This window comes from Notechis scutatus, chromosome 2, assembly GCF_049901735.1.
Source record: "Notechis scutatus isolate UNSWTSFEM ecotype Mainland chromosome 2, rNotScu1.2, whole genome shotgun sequence".
NCBI lineage: Eukaryota > Metazoa > Chordata > Lepidosauria > Squamata > Elapidae > Notechis > Notechis scutatus.
In genome coordinates this window covers 68391225-68405377 of record NC_142010.1, presented here as the reverse complement: position 1 = coordinate 68405377, position 14153 = coordinate 68391225, and the positions used below count along the sequence as shown (strand labels likewise).

The 14153-nt window shown below is 39.5% G+C and overlaps 1 protein-coding gene and 1 long non-coding RNA gene across 2 annotated transcripts in view; one reads left to right on the top strand and one right to left on the bottom strand.

Annotated features, from left to right (window-relative positions):
• Positions 1–12494, top strand: part of LOC148132062 (uncharacterized) — a 40522-nt gene extending 28028 nt beyond the window's left edge. The window contains exons 3-4 of the long non-coding RNA XR_015747557.1: positions 742–855; positions 10116–12494. This is a non-coding gene — a long non-coding RNA (uncharacterized LOC148132062). The remainder of the gene's footprint in view (positions 1–741; positions 856–10115) is intronic.
• Positions 1–14153, bottom strand: part of CAMKV (CaM kinase like vesicle associated) — a 62029-nt gene that overhangs the window by 21754 nt on the left and 26122 nt on the right. The window lies entirely within an intron of this gene.

The following is a 14153-nucleotide window of genomic DNA, read 5'->3' as shown; positions in this document are numbered from 1 at the left end:
CTTAGCAGAAGGGAAGCAAGCTGAGTTTCTCTCTCTCTCTCTCTCACTCTCTCTCTCTCTCTCTCTCTCTCTCTCTCTCACACACACACACACACACACACATACCCCACCCCTGCTAGCCCTCATCCCTGCACCGGGTCAGCTAAGCCCTTCTGGCGAGGGAAGGTCTCAGCATCTGCGGGGTTCCCACTGCTACCCTCCCCTCCCCAGGCCAGACCTTTTCCGGGTACCCTGCCAAAGTCCCAGGGCAGCCAACCTCCCTTTACCTGCCACCGCCGCTGGTTTGGGGAGTGGGGGGGGGGGGCGCCAGGGAGGGAAGAGGAGGCAGCAGAGCTTGGCTACCCTTAGAAGAGAGATCAGGTGGGCTCCTGAAAGGAGATGCGGGAGCAGTCCTCGTAGGAATGCAGCGGGGAAGCAGGGTGAGTGTGAAAGGGTCACCGCGGCGGCACAGGAGGGCGGGAGGGAGCTGACGCGAAGAAGGGCAGGAGAGAAGCTAAACCGTCCTTTCTATTGCTCTGGTGAGGGCCAAATATTTGCAGGGGCTGGTTGGAAAGGCCTAATTTTAGTATGAACCTTGAGTCGTGGTGGGGGGAGCTGAACGGCGAAGGCACTCTGCACATGATCCGAGGCAATCCTGCCACAGTTCACGGGTGGCGTTGCTAACAGTTGGGGGGAGTCTGATAACTTCAGCGACGACTCCTTCTCTCTCTCTCTCTCTCTCTCTCTCTCTCTCTCTCTGAGCACCTGAAAGAGCGCCCATCATGAACCAATTAACCAACGCCAGCCTCGGAATCCCTTATTTCGGCATAATTCGGGATGAGAGAGGAGCCGTAAAACCAGGGACTTGGCGACGAGGTGAAGGTTCTTTTTTTTTTTTTTTGATTGAGTTCAATCACGAGACATTTCTTGATTTCATCGGACGTCGGAGGTGTTCAGAAGAACTTTTGAAAAACTTGTGGGTCTAACTTTGAGAAGCAATGAGTTTGGTCCTCTCAAATGGCAGAGGTTAGGGATGGTCTTTGGAGACCCCTACCTTTTAGCTGAGGGAGACCTGGGCGATTTTAGGTTAAAAGCTGCCCCGGAGAGATTGATCAGAGATTGGGCAAGAACGCAAAACAAGAATACATTTGGGCTAAGGTGTTTTCTCCCATTCCTTCTGTCGCAATCTCACAATTTTCATCCAGACACAGATACGCGTGTGCTTTCTCTCCTGCCCCACTGGCAGATTCAAAGACAACTAGTGAGAGCTCCCCTCATGAGGCCATTTCTATCGGCCGATGGAAGCTCCCCAAAGGCAGAGTCGGCAGCCGCTTCTACCGGCCGATAGAAGCAGCTGGTCACTCTGCCTTTGGGTAGCTTCTATCGGCCGATGTTCTATTGGTAGAAGATCAGGGTATTCTAGCCTAGGCTACCTGCATGGTGCTCCTAAAGGCAAGTTTTCTCCCACCCCCTTCCCTTCCCATTTCTTTTCACCTCGTGTAGTTCTAACGAACAATGTGAGAAATGGTGGGGAAACGCATGGTTTAAATAGGCCTAAATTTTGGGGGCGGGGCTTAATTTCACCTCATGCCTAGAAATCACGCTGGGCCTTCCTATTGGTGGAGGCCGTATTGTTGGAGAAACACGGTAGAAGGCCACTTATTAGTATGGCTCTAGGAATTTTGAAAAGCTAATTTGAGAGGGGAAAATTGTATTCAGGTGACATACCCTAGGTCCTAGGTCAAGGCTGGGATTACTCATCAGGCAGCTGCTTTCTCAGGTGTCACACAGTAATAGTGACAAGGCACTTTTTTAACAAGCATAATTGATCACAAGCACATCACACTGCATTGTCATGAACAGAAATGTGAAGGGATTGCATTCCCTTCTTACTGAAATTGGGGCTTGACAAATTTAGTTTTTCTGCTTTTAAAAAGTTTTAAAACTAATCAGAATCTGAATCAGAAGGCCCTTTATGGAAAATTGCAGCTGGCCCTTTTGACAGGGGAACAAGAAAATCAACACAGCTAGGCAAGGCAAAGCAAGCTGAAAAATCTCACGACTAAGAATATGATATTCAGGCTTGTGACTTTTCCCATAATTGGCCTGAAATGCCACCAGGAATGTGTAGCAGGCATCCTAGCTCCGTGGCAATTCCCCAAACAGTCACAAAAAGAACACCGCATAAAGTGGAGGTGATCAAAGCTCTGCCCTATTACCTGCCACATTATCTTGGAGTGCACGTTATCCTTCTGTCCTATTAACTATAACATAAGATGATCTACGTGGAGGGAGATGGCGGGGAGAACCTGCAGCCTGGGGCCACATTAAGCCAATTAATGAGTAGTCCTAACTGCGATTGACACGCATACTGTCTGGAGCAGGAAGATTCTGGTACATATTATTTTCTAAAAGTCTTCCCTGATGGGTAGTAATTGCTTCCATATAAAAAACAGGGCAGCTTTTTTTTTTTTTTTTTAAAAGAGATATTACTATAGGGTATTCTGGTATTGTTAGACCTGCTTGTGGGGCAGGATGGTTTTGTTAGTGTTCCAGCAAGCCTCCATTCCAATCAATAACTACGAGACAAGCATAATTTCAAAAGTACCTTTATTAGAATAGTACCTGGCACATCTGTGGAATCTCGAAACTAAAAGTTTCCCGGACTTCCCACAATGTCTCAAACTACAATCCATCCCCTTTTTCCCCATCACCACATCACATGGACCAATCACGATCTGTCCCAGTGTAAGATTCTTTTTCTCTGCTGCGCCACACTTAATAACCTTGAACTAAGAAAAGAATTTTGTCTACTTAGAACTACTCAATTGAAACCACCCACCCTCACACTTTCTCAGGCTATGTGGCAGCGTGGAATATGGCTTCCAAAGCTGACAGGTGTATTATACATGGTACTGTGCTCTAGTATACAGGCAGTCCTTGGCTTAGAATCATTCATTTAGTGATTGTTCAAAGTTACAATGGCATGGAAATGGAAAAAAAAAGAAGATTTACGACCGGTTTTCACACTTAACAATTGTTGAAGCATCCCCATGGTTACCTGATCAAAACTCAGGTTTTGACAACTAGCATATATTTGAGACAGTTGCACTGTCTCAGGGTCATGTGATCACCATTTGCAACCTTCCCAGGTGGCTTCTGACAAGCAGGGTCAATGGGGGAAGCTTAACAACTGCATGATTTACTGAACAACTGCAATGATTCGCTCAACAACTCTGGCAAACACGTTGGAAAATGGAGCACAGCTCAACTGTCTCGCCTAGTAACAGAAATTTGGGGTGCCATTGTGGATGTAACTTGAGGAATACCTATATATCCATATTTTCTTTTAGAGAAATATAGTAGACAACACAGATTGGATTGTATCAGTGCTATTGGTGGAGTTCTTGAAAAGTTTGTGATGTATGTATAATAAGGTTGCCAGTTTTTCTTTTCTTTTTTCCCCTGTGGAGTGGGGTTCTCCTCCTTTCTTAGAACAGGATTTAGTATTGAGATAAGTTGGCATGAAGCTGTTTTGCAATGATTGGCATCTCAGGAATTAGTAATATTATATCCCTTGCTTGCAAAAACTGTAGTTCATTCTAAAAACAACAACTACCAAAGGCATAAAATAAAGTAAAAGCTGAATTCAAATGATTTATCAGATGAAAACCTCAGGATGAATTCGTGTCCAAGAAAGGCCAAAGGTGGGCTTTTAAAAAGATGCTTAAAGTAAATTGTTCGGGCTTGGCATACTATAAAGAAAAGGTCTTTCCCAACTCAAAGTTGTTCCTCAGAGAAGGTCAGCCTCTGGATCTTTCACAGAAGGAGAACTGCAAGCTGTGACATAGTAGGCTGGGCTTCCTGCTAAGTTCTTACTGTAGGTGTCTGGGAAGTGGGTGTAAATAGTGCCATTGTCTTATGCCAAGTTGCTGAGGCTTTGTATATTGATTTCAACAACTTGAATCTTAAGAAACAGACTGCCAATTAATGCAGAACTTTTAGAAGAAGACATATAATATAATTTATGTCTAGGGATGTTATCCCAACCAGTAGCTTAAGTGCTGTAATCTGTACTAACAGAAGTTCTAGATTTGGGAAGATGTAACTAACAATGCTTCTATAATCAGGATTCAGCTTACTGACCTACATCCAAATCACCAAGGAACTTCAGCATTGGGAGTCAGATACACTTAGTCTCTCCTGATTCAGAAGTTACAGAAAAATCGATCACACCAGTGGTTTTATACCTTTAACATAATTGGAGGTTTTGGAAAATAAACATGATAAGATCAGATGCAAGCAAGTTAGAACAGTTGAAAGAAAAGAAGCTGAAGAATAAGGAGATCAAAGAATACCTGATCAAGAAACATCTACTAGAAAATAAGGGAGATTAAGGAAACACTAGAAATATCAAGCAGGAAATAACAGTTGTAACCAAGAAGATCAGCTTGAATCGCAAAGCTTGAATCGCACACTATAGGCAGAAATCTCCAATTTTAGTTCAATAAGAAAAATTTTCTACCAATCTAATAATGGAGAGTGACTGTCAATCAACACCTGACAAAGGAGTAACAGTGTAGTTTTGGATGCATCTATGGGACAACCCAAGGAAATACAAAAATAATTCAGTTTGGATAGAGGGGTTGGATAAGAATAAAAAAGAAGTTGAAATGAAAGAACTAGTAATAACAGCAGAAATGATGAAGAAAGATGAAGATCAAGAATTGGTCAGCATCAGGAGAAGATGAACTGCATGGTTTTTGGTTGAAATATCTGACTTGTCTACTACACTCACTCACTGCCAAACAGTTTGCTGCAAGGAGATAAAATTATAGATTAGTTAACATTTGGCAAAACCTACCTGATAATGAAAGATATGACAAAAGGGGCAGCACCAGGCAAGTGCAGGGCAATTACCTGCTTATCAACAACTTTCAAATTACTAACTGGTGTGGTAGCTAACAGTATCTACTTGTAAACAATTTTTCCCTATCTGAACAGAAAGAAACTGCCTGAACAGTAGAGGAACGGAAAAGCAGCTCCTAATTGACAACATGGCTTTTGAAAACTGCAAGAGAAGGAAACTTGAAGGTAGTTTCAATTGATTACAAGAAGGCATTTGACTACCTGCCACCTGTTTGGACAATCAAGTGCCTAGAAATAACAAGAGTCAGTAAAAAGAACAGAAACCTATTGTGCAAAAATCAAAGGTACAATGGAAGACACAGTTGTTGGTCAGTGGGTGATAGAGGAGCAGAGGTATAGAGATAAAGAGAGGAATCTTTCAAGGAGACTCACTATCACTACTACTGTTTCTTATTGCATTAATTCATCTGTCAACAAGTCAGGCCATGCCTATCAAACGTCAAAAGCACCCGCCAGGCTATCCCATCTCCTCTATAGCTGCTCAATATTTTCCCTATATACAACTAAGATATTGCAATGGAGTTTGAACTGGATAAATGTGCCAGTCTTACAATCAGCAGGGGAAGATACTGAAAACTGAAGGAATTGAGTTGCCCTATGGAAACAACAAGAGTCTAGTTAAAGAAGATCACTAGAAATACCTGGGCATCCTTCAAGCTGACAACATCAAGCACACTGAAGTCAAGAAGAAGATTAGAAGCAAATACTTCATATGAGTGAAGAAGTCCAAAACTCAGTGGAAGAAATATTATCAAGGCAATAAACACTTGTGCAGTTCTAATCATTAGATATACAGTTGGAATAGTGGACTGGACTCAAGGAAAACGAAAAGCCCTGGATAGAAAGACCAGAATAATAATGACAACAAATCATATCCTTCATCCACACAGTGATGTTGATTACTTATTAAGGAGTAACAATAAGAGGTGAGTGTGGAATGTTGCAAGTACACCAGGCAGTTGAAGAAGAAAAAAGGGCATTGGGAAAATATCTGAAGGATGATGCAAGAAGATGCATTGCAGCTAGTATGCTAGGAAAGCTTAATGAATATCGGAGAAACAAAAGTGGCCTATAAGAATGACCAAATGAAGAATAGAAAAGAGGGATGGCAAGGGCAGTTATTACATGGCCAGTACACACACACACACACACACACACACTCACTCACTCCCAAGCAGGAAAAGCAGATAACAAAAGCTGACAATGGCTAAGAGCAGAGAAGCTGAAGAAAGAGTCAGAGGGGCTACTTCTGACTACACAAGACCAAATCTTAAGAAAAAATGCTACAAAGCCAGAATTGAGAAGACAGCAACAGACAGCAAGTGCCACCTCTGCAAAGCAACTGAAGAAAGAATGGATCACCTAGTTATCTGCTACAAGAAAATCACACCGACTGACTACAAAGAATGGCATGACAAAGTAACAACAATGGTGTATTTGACTGTCTGCAAGAAACACAAAGACAACAAAGTCTGAATAGTGGATGTTTCAGACAGAATAGAAGAGAAAGAACTGGAGAAAGTAATACAATAGAAATAGAAGTAAAACGATTATGGCAAAATAAAGCAAAGGTAGAACCTATATAATAGATGACTTGGGTGCAATCTCAAAAACCTGGAGCATCACTTGAACACCATCAGCATTGACAACATCACTATCAGTCACTTGCAAGAGGCAGCTTTACTTGGAATAGCTTACACCCTGGAGTAATATCTTTAACACCCTCAAATAACATCTGTTTATGCTCAATAAATGGACAAAAACCAAATCCTGTCTAAATCTGTGGCTAATTCTGCAAACAACCATAATTTAACCATAAATTAAATTTATATGCCACATAACTCTCAATGACTCTGAAGTTCACGTTAAAATATCAATATCTTCCACTAATTTTTGTTGTCAATATTGTCACTTTGTTTAACACGTTGTCTCAGGAAAGGATCATAGGTGTTGTCAAAACAGCTTCCATTGAGAAAATACTTGATCTCTTCTACGTTCTCTGGGGGAACAGCAGTCTGGCAAAAGACTGCTAGCTATCTCAGCTGTCATTAGCTAGTTGAAGGAAGCCAAGGAAAGTATTTATTAAATATATATACTACTTTTACCTCCAAGCAGTGGGTGCCTGTAACCAACTGTGACCTCATACTAATAGCAGTTTGTAGCTCTGTCATGACATCTAATACATAACTCATGGCACTGTAGTTACATAATTGTAGTGTTGTCTTGAAGTTTTCTTCATTTGAACTCATTGACTCAGGCCTCCAGAATGGCACCCAATTTCTTGATTTCTCTTTCGATTGTCCAGGATTGTCACTGTCTACACCAGGGGTCTCCAACCTTGGCAATTTTAAGACTTGTGGACTTCAACTCCCAGAATTGTAAGTCGGCAAAGCTGGCTGAGGAATTCTGGGAGTTGAAGTCCACAAGTCTTAAAGTTCCAAAGTTGGAGACCTGTGGTCTACACTACATTAAGAACACCTGGTTTTCCTTCTTCCAGTTCATCTGGTTCAGAACATCATTTTACCATTTGAACCCAAATCCTTATATTGAGTCCAAGCTTTGAATTTCAACTCTTTAGTATTTTATCCATAAATGAAAAGGGATGGTTTGTATCCTAGGTTTGCCCCCTGAAAAAAGAGCTGACTCAGTATGCCAATTTCTAGTAGGTAATGCTGCTTGTCAGAATTTTATTTGATTAAATGTGCACTCAGATGCAAAATTTGCAGTCCCAAGAAATTTAGTACAGTACAAAACCCAGATAATGCAAAAAGTTGTATTATGCTAGCTAATGGGAAAAAACATAGCTAATCAGCAATATGAAAAAAGGGAGTTTCAAATTCTCCTGTCCGTTGCCATTCAGAGAACATTTCCCTACAAATGATGCCTAGTGTTTCTGCACAGGGTCACCAATGTGTCCAAGATGAAAGGTAAGTTTGCCCTTGACCATTCAGGAGAGTTGCTGAGGTCTTGAAGCTGTGAGATGTCTGAGGCTTGAAGTAATACTTTAAGATAGATAATCATTCCTTTCCCTTCAACTCTCAGAAGTGAATTCTGTACTTGTGTTACACTTCGAACAATTAATTTTTTATGGCATGCCTTTGAATAAAATAGCAATCTGGTTTGCACCAAATCAGAAACACGTTAAAGGAAGAAGTGAGCACAGATGCCAAAGATTGTGGTGTTCAATTAGTTCTGTCATAAAGGTAAAGATTTCCCCTATCCAATCGAGTCCAGTCATGCCCAACTTTTATTTGTTAGTTGAGGGAGTCAGCATTGTCCGAAGACATTTCTGAAGTCATGTGGCCTGCATGATTATACGCTGAGGCATGCAGAATGCTGTTACCTTCCCACTGAAGTGGCACCTATTTATCTAATTGCATTTGCTTGCTTTTGAACTGCTAAGTGGATAGGAGCTGGGGCAAGTAATGGGAGCCCACCCTGTTAAGCAGTGCTTGGGTCTCAGACTATCAGCATCCCAGCTAACAAGCTCGGCATCTTTAACCACTGACCCACTGCACCTCCTAGGCTCTGTCATACAATATGCTTGGCCAGTAAAGAATATTGTAGGTTTAAACCATATTTTAGCTTTTTTGTGGCTTAACAGATTATGAGAGCCCACCCCATGGTTAACTCCGTACTCCAAAATCAGAAACCGATATTTATTTAATATTTAATATGTCACCTGACCCTTACTCCCAAACTTTAAAAAAAATAGTGGCTTTTGTCACAGATGTGATGTCCCAACTGTTTTGACTAATTTTGTACATCTTATTAAGGCTAAAGTGGCTTTATTTGTTTGCTGAATTATATAAACTCCTACTTTGTGATTTATAAACCACAATTTATGCCTTAACATTTGTGAATCTAGTCAGTTATGGCTTAGGACACGTAAAGTCTGTTTTTGTTGTCGGAGGCAAAATACAAAACATTTATGACAACCTCACATATTGAAAGAAATTGAGCTGGAATAGAATATTATTTTATCAACTGCACTTTATTAATTTTGGATATATTTATGCTTTGGTAATAGGAGTATGCTACATGTGAGATTAAAACACTATTTGAAAAGACACAAAACAAGCAATATAGTACCTCTCTGAGAAACTAGAGAGATGGCCTCTGTGTCTTAAATTGTGGAACTTTTTTTTTTAGAGCTGCAGTTAGTTCTCTTATTCTTTGTTGTTCCAGGTTGAGATTTTTTATTTCTCCTATTGTTATTCCGAACTCTGGATTACGTTCAGCATATTTTACATATTCCTGTCTTTTGTTGCTTTCTAATTCATCCTGCTGGTATATTTTACCTATTTTTATATCTTGAGTGCCAGACCTAAAAATGTGACCAACACATCTCAAGCACAAGTCTACCATATTTTATCTGACACATAATAACATAAAAAAAAAATCAAATTGGTAGTTAAGACAAGCAAAACCTGACCACGATGCACACAAATTGCATTGCAGAAACTGTAGGAGTTGCCATCCTGACTGTGTGACAAAAGGCTAAATTTCATGTTATATTCAGATGCTTTTTAGATTCCATCCATGACAAAAGCAACTTACAAATTAGTCATGGGATTTTTCAGTCTGAACAGAGTATCACCATATGGGGGAGAAATTTTTTAATTCATTCCGCATCTCCACTTGACTTCTCAAACACAGAGGAAAAATACAAGAGAAACTGCTTGGAAGGTTTTTAAGCAGAAAAATGATCAAAAGTGGCATTGTACAGCTACATTTTGTATTTTACAAAAAAAATATAATCTCCATGGAATATTACATGCAGCCCTATCCAATGATTAGTGCGTCCTGCCTCAACAAAACTGGATAACCCCTGGTCATCCTCATGTGAGCTTGGAAGTCAAACAAAATTAGTCTTTGGTAATACTTGTATATGAAATGCAAGGACTAAAGACTAGAATAGGAGTCCATATAAATCCTAGAAGAAGGCAATGGCAAAACCCTTCTCTTTTGCTACTAAGAAGACTCCATGGATCCAAGAATTGAGTTTGACCTGAAAGAAACATTCCTTATAGAGAAAAGTTAGGGCTCAGCTCAAGACTTAAAGGGAATCTCAAGGCACCAGAGGGCGCTGTAATACAAACTATTGCGCGCCCCCCCCCCCCCACACACAAAAAGAGCAACAGGAACTTCATTGACTTAGGGAAATAAATTATTATTTATGTGTCTCATTTGTGATCCCTTGCTAGGAAACAGAGGAGAATGGCTGCAATCTGGGATCATCTCAGGGAAGAAGTGTCTGTGAAAGAATCCAAAGAAAGAACAGAAATAATAAAGGTTCGTGCTACAGAGGAACTGTGTTTGCCAAAGATGCAACTAAGGGAGTTAAAGATGACGGTTATTTCAGACTGAAGAAGGATCCTTCTACATGAAAACATATTAGTATACACAAATCAGCATTTATTGATTCTGAGAAGCTGGTGGACATGGAAACATTATGCAAATTACACAAAATACAAAAAATTGTTTGGGAAGAAAAATCATAGCAATAAAATACAGCAATATCCAATATCTCTTAGAGAAATTAATAGTTTCTGTATAAATTTTTGGTGAGAAATTTCATGTTCCCTTTTTTAGTTTTGATCATTTTCCACTGTTAGGAATTGTAATTTGGATTATAATTTTTGTTATGAGACACCCTCCCCAAATGTAACTAGCAGTCTCTGTAACCATGATACTTTCCACATCCGATCCCTACACATTGCATATATCTGTATCTGAAGATCAATGCTGAGGAAACCTATGAGCCTTGAGATGTTGCAATTTGTAATATCACTTGCTGTTGGCTACGTGTGCTGGAGTTGCTGGGAACTTAAATTCAGGAATAGTTAGAGAATCACAGGCTTTCTGCTTTGATGGGGATAATATATTACTTCCATCGTATTGACACTGTTTGTGCAGTTATCACTCCATATTGCCACCCTTTCTTCTACAGAGTGAAGACTGTATGTCATCATACTGCAATATCAGAAAGCAGAAAAAAGAAGTTGAATTTTTTTCCCATTCAGTAGCATACTTACACAGTAACCTTTGTCTGTTATCTATCTTTCTAAGTACCATTTAATTCAATTAGCCAAATCTTAAGATACTTTTATATCAAGAGAGAGACAGAGAACTACAATTATGAATTTCTATATATCTGCCAACATAGAAGCATTAAAATAAAAACATAGCAATATCAGGGAGAGGAGCAAAAGATGTTGTTAATGCAATTTTGTACTGAACTCCTTATTGTCATGGCTTCCAGTCCTCTGGGGAAGATCAATTCCAGGCAGGCAACTCAGCCTTGCATTTGGTTTTAGTGCCAGAGGATGAATCCCTAGCAGAACTTCTATTTTTCCAGTATTACAAAATATAAATCAAGTAGACTTCTTTAAGATCCTGAAAGCTGCAGCTGCTGATGGAATGGAGTTAATCACAACATGGATACTGGCAACTTATTTGAGACTCCAGTTAGTTTCAGAAACTTTGCAGTGATAATCTCTTTTTATTTCTGCATCCTAGCAGGTATGAAAGTAATAAGGACATTCTTGTGTGGAGCTTTCCATGGTCCTGGGCCCACTTGCAGCATCTTAGTGAGACTCTGCCTCTCCTTTCTGCTATGTCTATTGCTGTTAATCTAAAGCCCCTTTGCTTTAATCTCTTCTGTCTTGTCTGATTTCCCCTGTGAGATCAGGCAACTTAACAACCTCAAAGGTGGAACGTTTCTTTCTTTAAAAATGGAGCCAAAGAGCTAAATAGAAATGGTTCTCATTCCAACCCAGATCTGTTAATTGTAGTTTCACAAGCATGTCATTACTATCTTTCTCTGGGCTTTTTTCAAATGGACATCAGAAGTGGAATGATCAGAAACAATATATCAGAATGGAACCGAGTAACAAATATTGCGTGAAAGAAAGAAAAAAGAGAAAGAGAGATATATTAACTAAAAATGGGTTGTAGTTGGCAAATTCAATCTCCAAAAAGTGATTCCAAAAAGTGGGAAGATGGGTTCATTGCATGGAACTGAAGATGGGTTCATTGCAGGGAAGATGGGTTCATTGTATGCAATTATTGCAAACAAATATTAAGTTTATTGCTTAAGAGGTTTGTTGGGCTTTGTGTGGTAAAAAAGGGTTGCTTTCAAAATTGATGAATTAACAGTCAATTCCTCTTTTTATATTTCGTGTCTTTTAGAATTATTCATGCAAACAGCACCACTGTTCATTTGAATTACCTGTCAACTAAAATCATTAAGGCTATAACAATGTAAGTTGACAGTTTAGGAGAGAATACAATTGAGAAAGTTGTCAGTTTTCCAAGTTTCCCTAAATGAGCTGACACATTACTGGTCTTGATATATTGAACTTTAAAAAAATAACCCAATAAGAAATAACAACAGTGCACCTGCAAAAGAGCATCAGTAGAGGAATTGGAAGAATTCCCAAAATAAATTGGAGATCAGTCAAAAACTGAACCAAAAGTTTATACTTCGGCGACTGTCATACTTAGATCAACCCCCAACTTTGTTATTTCAATTATTTTTGAGGTCTATTCTGAATCTAACAAATTTACTCTTATGTAGATAAAGTAGCTCATTTTTATAAAATAGGTTCATAAATATCCACGTAGTTCATTTCACACTTTGGGAAAGAAAGTAGGAAAAGTAGATGGAGCAAGATTACTATATTTTTCAACCTTTTAACAGTCTGCTATGATAGAGAGGGATAAAGGTGGGGTCTTTGAGCAGAGCAATCAGCAACATTACAAGTTGCTGCCTCTCCCATTTTCAAACTCCATCTTGCTTTTCCCATATTTCATAGGACACGCTGCACACAACTTTTGTCACATGGGGTGGGGGCTAGATTATTTTTTCTTTCTGCAGCCCCTAGCCAAACCTGATCCATTTGGGGACCCAGTCTTTGTTTTGTAAGCTATTTGGCCACACAAGAGCTGTGATTATTTTGTTCAGTTTTGGGGACATTACATAAGGGGCCTTGGGACTTTTATCATCTTGTCTGTCTGAGTCCCAAACCCTTTCACTTTCTTTCCCATGTTTTTTTGTGCTAGGAAAAAAATGAAAAGGAATCATACTGAGATCTATACCCTTTGAATAACAGCAGACAAATAAATAAACAAACAAAAAGTTCCACTTTGAGTATTTGCTGTTGTTTTGGTATCCAACTCTCACTATTTAAAAAAAAACCCCACCAGATAAATGATAAGTGCACATGGCAAAAGTCTATCATTCCTACAAAACCCATAAACTGTTAAAATTAACTGGTCAACGTCTATTGAGTACTGCCTAGCTAAAGCTGAGGGCTTTGGGGACCATTGAAATCAATAGTCCTGAAGAAATTATGTTAACAACTAATTTAGTAAGATTAGTGGCTCATGAAGCTAAATGGATCCATTCCCCTTTATACTAATTATTTCTAGCTAGCTATAATTCAGAGAAACAGAATTGCATCCATTCCATAATATATATTTTATCAGAGTAGTAGTGATTGTCATTTGATTCAACTTTTTGTATGAGAGAAGAAAACTGAAATCTCTTCTATATGATGTCATGTGTTTCTCTCTTTTGACCCACTTATTATAATGAAGATAAAAATAGAGACGACAACATGGTATTGATTGGAATTGGGGGGGGGGGTGTTGCCACCCTCCAACAAGAAAGAAGGCATTGGAAGGAAATAGATCAGGTTTGAAATATTTAATTTGTCAATTCCATAATGCAAATCACATATCTAAATAATCTATTATATTTTTGGGCTGCCTTGCTAAAATAGGCATTGTGGGACTGCACTGAGAAAGTTATTAACTCCTTCTATATGCTGTAATTAAAGTTAAAGGTTAACTCCTTCTATATGCTGTAATTCAGTGGCCCCCAACCTTTTGGGCACCAGGAACCAGTTTGGTGTAGAAAGGGTTTTCTGAGAACCAGAGGGGGCATGGTTTTAGGTGCTACCTGCATCCCGCAGATGGGGCTTCACTTGTTTGCGTGGCCTGGTTGCTGGCGTGCTGTGGCCCAGTGCTGATCTATAGACCAGGAGTTGGGGAACCCTGCCGTAATTGATATCCTCCAGCTGCAGACTAGTTTTAAACAAAAATTGGTATCAAGAGCAGCTGATGGAACTTTCATGTCATGTTTTATCGAATCAAAGCTTCATAAAACTTTATCCAAATCTTGCTTTAACTTTAAAAAATGGAATACCTTCCTTAGACAAGCAAACTGTATCAGATAA